Below are 6,449 nucleotides of genomic sequence, written 5' to 3'. Positions count from 1 at the left end.
AGTCGAATTCTGCCGGGCTGCAGGGAGGTATATGAGCCAGGTTTTTGTCGAAGCTTTGGCTGTTGACAGTGTTCACCTCGGTCATGAAGTAGCTTTGGTCAGCCTCGATGTTTTCGACGATTCCATCTGGCCTCCATATGGCTATCCGCTGGTGCATTGAAGAGGGTACAGCTCCCACGCCGTGAATCTACTCCTTACCAAGCAGCAGGTTGTAGTTGGCTTTCGAAGCGATGACTATGAACATTGTAGGCCTTGTTATGGTTCCTACAGTTAAGTTCACTTGGATGACTCCCATAGTTGTTCCTATCTTCCCTTCGTAATTCGACAACACCATGTTGTGAGGCTTCGCGTCCGAATCGTCTTTTCCAATCTTCTTCAGCATGTAGTGGGGCATCAAATTCACTGCCGCTCCCCCGTCCACCAGTATCTTATTCACACCAACATTTTCCACCTTCCCTTTTATAAACAGAGGTTTCAAATGCGCTTTCATGGAGTCGTCTGGTCTTTCGAAGAAAGCGTTCTGCTCTTCGACGCATCCGTTATTCATCACGTAGTAGCAGACGGGCTTGTGTGCCATCGTTTCTTCTTCCATTTCGTCTCCTTCATCCTCAATTTCCATGACTCTATCATAGTCTCTAGGGAGAACAGAGACCACGTTGCAAATCACGTTGAAGGATGCGTCTGAGTCAGAGTTAAAACTGTCGGTTACTTCATCATCTTCCTGCATCTTCTCCTTCGACGCCACCGATTCGACAACTCTGCTAGGATTGATCTGGAGGGGAGTCTCTTTCCTGCTCCTTGTCTGACGATTGTTGCTAGATTCTGCTTCGTCTGGACCGTTCATGTTCTTTTTTGCCATCTCTATTTCTGCCCTCTTCTGCCTTTGGAACCTCCTCCATTGGGACCTGGACATGGGATTTTTGCCTTTGTAATTCTCTGAAGGGTACGGTCTTGGCTTGTGTTTTTTCATTTCCTTCTTTCCCTCCATCGACGCGCCTCTCTGAACCTCAAACCTCCCCCATTTCTTCTGCCCCTGGGCGTCCCTAATGGGTTGAACCCATTTGTCGTCCGTCGCCTTGTCAGATGGTTTATAGGTGTTCTGGCGTCTCTCTCCGTGCCTCCACTGGTGGTGATCACTTCTCCTTGGGTCATATCTCACTGTTCCCCAATTCTCTTTCCTCTTGGTCTTATCCACCGCTTCCAGGTTGGTTGCTGCCTTCCTGTCGAAAACTGCGCTGCAGCGTGGGCACAACATCACTTTGGTTTTCATCCTTTGGCACCTCTTGATGAATTCCATTAAGTTTTCTTCCTCTCTAGGATACGCCAGCCTTTGGTATTCTTTCTGACGACGATCTTTTCCCTCTTCGACCTGGTCCTTCTGAGATATTTCTACCATATTTACCCCAACATTTTGTTCGTCGGCGATGCTTAATTCGTTCATCTTTCTGATGAGCCTCTCTTCTTCGCCTTCGACGCCTTTTGGTGTCTGGTCGAACTCTTTCTCTGGGCAGCAGCACCAAGATATGGTCCTGGGACCATGTTTGCAATAGCATTTGTTCCAATTCCTTCTGGGGTCTTCCATTGTCCTACGCAGAATCCCACTGATCATGGGCTTCGAAGGACCGTTAGCGGCTTCCGCTTTGATTTTTGTGACTTCTTCACTGAAAGGCCCTATGGTGTTGACGCAGTTGGCGATATCACCTTTCTTCGTTTTGTTAGAATCAAGGCTTTCAGCAGCCTTGTTTTCAATTGCTGGGTCTTCAGTAACCCTCTCCTTCGTATTAGGGGCATGCTCAATTGCATCGACTGTTTCCTCATTGTTTTCTGAAGAAGCATCTCCCCAACCGCTTGGTTGGATTATGTTGATGTCGATCTGAGAGCTTGCCGGCGCGTTGTACTTCACAAGGTAATCATATTTCCCACTTGGCTGTCCCAAGCGGTCCCAATTCTCCTCTTGTCGAAACTCCACCTTCTCGACAGCATTGTCACCGGCCTTCCTGTCGAAACCTTCAGTAGTTTCTATTCTTTTCTGGCTTGCGAGATCATCAGTAATCTCGACCATGTTGACATTTGCGTCGAAGCTTCCAGGGGCTTCCACCATTTCCAAATTGCCATCAGGAGCAACTTCGGCCTCCACCATGTTTACGACGGATGGTTCAGCGTAGTGGGCTTCGACTGCTTGCATAGGATTCGAGTCGATCTTCATCTGTTGTTTTGGTTTGTCACCAAACTTCAGCCTTCCGTCGCGGATAGCATTTTGAACGAGATCCCTGAAAAGGAAACAACGAGACGTCTTATGGCCCAGAAAATTATGGTATTTACAAAAACCTCTCTTTTTCTGTTGTTCCATAGGCGGCTCTTTAGCGCCTGGTGGTTTTATTAATTGACCATCTTTAACCAACAGATCGAAAATTTCGTCGCATTTGGTGATGTCGAACGTATAAGTCCTTTTGGGGAACTTATCGTTGGTTTCGACTGGGTTTCCGTTCGACGGAGTTAGTACTTTGCACGAATAAGGTGGCCCTTGTTTTAGTTCTGCTAGGTCAATCTCTTGTTCGTCGAAGCTACTTGGTTCGTTTTCGTCGAACTCATCATCTTGGCGAACCCCTACGTAGGCTATCCTCTCCTTTTTATTCTTATTTGCCCTGAACTTTTCGTCCCTTAACCTTTCGACCTGTCTCACTCTATCCGCTAATTGTGCCATATCCCTCAGATACTGGGTATCTAGTTTCTTCCTTATAGAATAGTCTAGTCCCCCTGCGGCCATTTCGACCAACTCATGTTCTGGCACTGGGGTGAAACATCTAGCCTTTAGCAATCTGAACCTATTTAAATAATCATCTATTGGTTCGGAGTGTTTTCTCTTGACACTGGCTAATTCTTTCAGACTTATTTTCGTTTGTCCCATGTAGAATTGTTCATGGAACAACCTCTCTAATTGGGTCCACGTATATACTGAGTTTGCAGGCAAAGATGTAAACCAAGTAAACGCGTTTTTTGTTAAGGAACTAGGGAAATATTTTATTTTCAAATTTTCGTTACGGGCTATCTCCCCTGCCTCGATCAGATAACGTGCCACATGTTCTATAGTGGACTCACTAGTGTCCCCTGAGAACTTTGTGAACTTAGGGACTTTCCATCTTGGTGGCAGTTCTTCTTGCAGAATGTATTCTGATAGTGGGGATGCGTAACTAGGCCTTTGTAAACCCATGTTCATCCCATTTTGTGCCATTATCGTTTCGACCATGGCTGCCAAGTTGTTTTCGACAGGCGGATTATTATACCGTATCCGTTGTTGCAATACAGCATCCGCGTCCTGGCCTCTCTGGATTACTATCCTTCTAGGCTCTTATGGAATGGGGATTTCGACACGAGGCAGTTCGACTACATCCTCTTGGTTTCTGACGTTCGTTTGAGGATTGTCTAACGGTATCTGGTTTATCGTAGGTTCTTCCTGGACCGTTACCGCTGGGTTATGAATCACTTGTTCTCTGTGTCGAGTTTGAGGGACTCCAAAGAAATCAGCAAGGCGCGTCATCTGCGCCGCCAATAATTGGTTTGTTTGGGTGGTGTTTTGTATTAGTGGATTAAACACTGCTCCCATTTGTTGCGTCAACATTTGGACCATATCATGATTACTCTCGTCCATCTGCTGTCTAATTACTTGCGCCGAATTATTTGTTATCGGCGGCACGTAAAGTTGTTGTTGATTCAATCTATTCATGTTTCCCCCATATCCTGACCCTTGTAAGGGTGAAGACACGTTGGCCATTGAATCCGAGTATATTAACGGGGAATTGTGTAAATTTGCCATCACCGAAGTTGGCATTCCAAAGGGTTGTTCCCTACCAGGCGGAGGCAAGGTGAAATTTGTTAAAAAGGGCCTAGAAGTGTTCCCCACAGGAGGGGGTGTCCCAACGGGCATTTGTTGTGCCCTGAAGGACGAACTAGGCGCGTTTTGCGACATCGAAACCGCTGGTATCGACCCTGTTGACGAAGGTACAGCCTCTGACACAGGGACCGATCCTATATTGCCTTCTGTTGAAGGGACAGGGTTGGATACTGGGATGGATTCGTTTGGATTATTTGGCTGGTTCGCCATTTTCCTTACTCTTGTTCTTTTTGGTATTTCTACTTCGGATACGGCTAATTTACCGCTTCTCAGTCTCATACAATGAAGAACAAATTTTGATTAGTGATTATCTAAATTTTTAGATTTCTGCACTGTCCCACTGGGCGTGCCAATTTGTTCGCTGTGAATTTTGGCGAACAACCTCTGGTTTACCAAAACTTATAGAATTGGGTTACTTGCAGGATCAACCACACAAATCCTAGGACATGTGCAGATCTAGATGGTCTGGAAGATGTCTAGACTCACTTTCATATCTTTCATTTCTGTTCTCTAAGTGTTTTATGTCGAAATATGTTGACCAAAACGTCAAGTTGATGTAAACTTAACAAGATAAAGTAAATGGCGGAAAATAACTGATGAAATGTAAAATGTCGAAAAGGATAAAGTGCAGAAAGATAAATGACTGGAAAACATAAAAGAGATTTGTAAAGAACTTTAAACTTTATAAAATAAAATTTGAAGAAATTGGTGTTTGTTTACACATACATTTTCCAAATATGACTCTTTTCTCTCACACGGGTACTTTGAGCGTTTTCAGGAATTTTGTATAAGTAATTCTTCACACACTTTTTTCTGATAACAACTACCCTATTTATATACAAATAACATAACTGTCACTAACGGTTAAATCCTAAAACTGTGACGAACGGCTTTCATCTTTTCGCCAGATGCTTCCACGCGTCTTCTGTCAAACGTTACAACTTTTTAAATTCAAATTTACACTTTAAGTCGAAACGACGTCTTCCTTTAGGATTTTTTTTGTCGAATTATCAAGATACTGCAATGTCTTCCATGTCTTGTCAAAGTACTTTTCTAGCTGCACATATCGTGTCGAAATATCAAAGCTTCCATTTTTTGTCGAAGTGTCGAACCATCATTTTGTCGAAACAGTCATTTTGTACACCAAATCTCATGGCGTCGAAAACGCATGTATACAAATAGTGCCGGTATTCAAGACACCAGAGAGAGTGGTAATTCAATATGATAGCAGCAACAGTAACAATATCAGCAAGAGATCGGTATCACCGTTGGTCATACGGTTGGCGGGTCTAGTCCCGATAAAGCTGTTCCTTATCAGTACAATGCAACTATGGTGAAAGATGGTCAAGAGGTTCCATTACCTATGACCAGTTCTATCGTAAGCATTGTTGATGTTACCAAGGTGACCCGTAGTGGTCGAGTGTTTGGGTCGGTGCTCCCAAAGGATGTAGGACATTGTTCAGTTGGTAAGAAAGTGGAAGTGCCTGCAGTAGATCCAGTTAGTGCTCCAAAGCGTCAGTCTGGTGAATCCAGCAATTTGAACACTAACGACGATGATGAGGTACTAAGACTGATTAAGAAAAGTGATTTCAATATGGTGGAGCAGCTGCTCCAAACCCCCTCAAAGATTTCAGTATTGTCTCTGCTAATGAATTCAGAAGCGCACAGGGAAGCACTGCAGAAAGTTCTTGAGCAAGCGTATGTGGAACATGATGTTACGGTGGATTAGTTTAATCATATTGTGTCTAATATCTTTATAGAGGTAAATTCATGATCGTCAAGCTATGGATAAGCAAGACATCAATAAAACTAGAGTCGCCACCGCGCTTTTATTGTTTCCAAGGGAAAAAGGAAAAGTACGAACAAAACCCAAAAGTAAGAAGTTTTCAAATCAAAACTAATAAAATGTCAGAGATTACAGGTAAGGGGGTTGGTTACACAGAGGAAAGGTGTTAGCACCCAAAGTGTCCTAGGTACTCTTAGAGAGCCCTTTTTTTGTGTGCATATGTATTTTGTACAAATTGATGTATACAAACAAATAGAACGGGGGGATGAGAAAAGAATTCATTAATTATATTTTTGTGTTTGACAAGACCTTCAGACTTGTGCCTACGTACCAACATAAAAATGAGGGATCAAAACCTCGTAGTTCGTGGTATAAATTTCAAAGTGGGTGCATTGCTTTTGACAAAAATTAAGTTGAAAGACACAAAGGCCTAAAATGGTTTGAATGAGTTAGTTCTTTTTGGATTTTTGAAAGTTTAAGTCAAGTATAATTAAGTCTACTTACAAGTTTGATTAAGAAAAGAAGTTTAAAAATGCAATGGCATAAGGCCAAAGTTTCTAGTTTGCAAATGTCTAAGTTTAGAAAAAAAACACTAGTACAAGCAAAGAAGTTTTTAAAAGAGGGGGAGAGATTTTGAAATTAAAGAGATGCGGAGGAGATGAAGAGACTAATCCTAAGCACAAAATTAAAAGTTAAGAGTTGAAAAGATCTGACCAATTGGTAGCAATCCAATAGACAAGAATGTCATATATAAACCCAAATTCTCTTGGA

Source organism: Lathyrus oleraceus, chromosome 1 (genome assembly GCF_024323335.1).
Source record: "Lathyrus oleraceus cultivar Zhongwan6 chromosome 1, CAAS_Psat_ZW6_1.0, whole genome shotgun sequence".
Classification (NCBI taxonomy): domain Eukaryota; kingdom Viridiplantae; phylum Streptophyta; class Magnoliopsida; order Fabales; family Fabaceae; genus Lathyrus; species Lathyrus oleraceus.
This window is presented reverse-complemented; position numbering follows the sequence as displayed.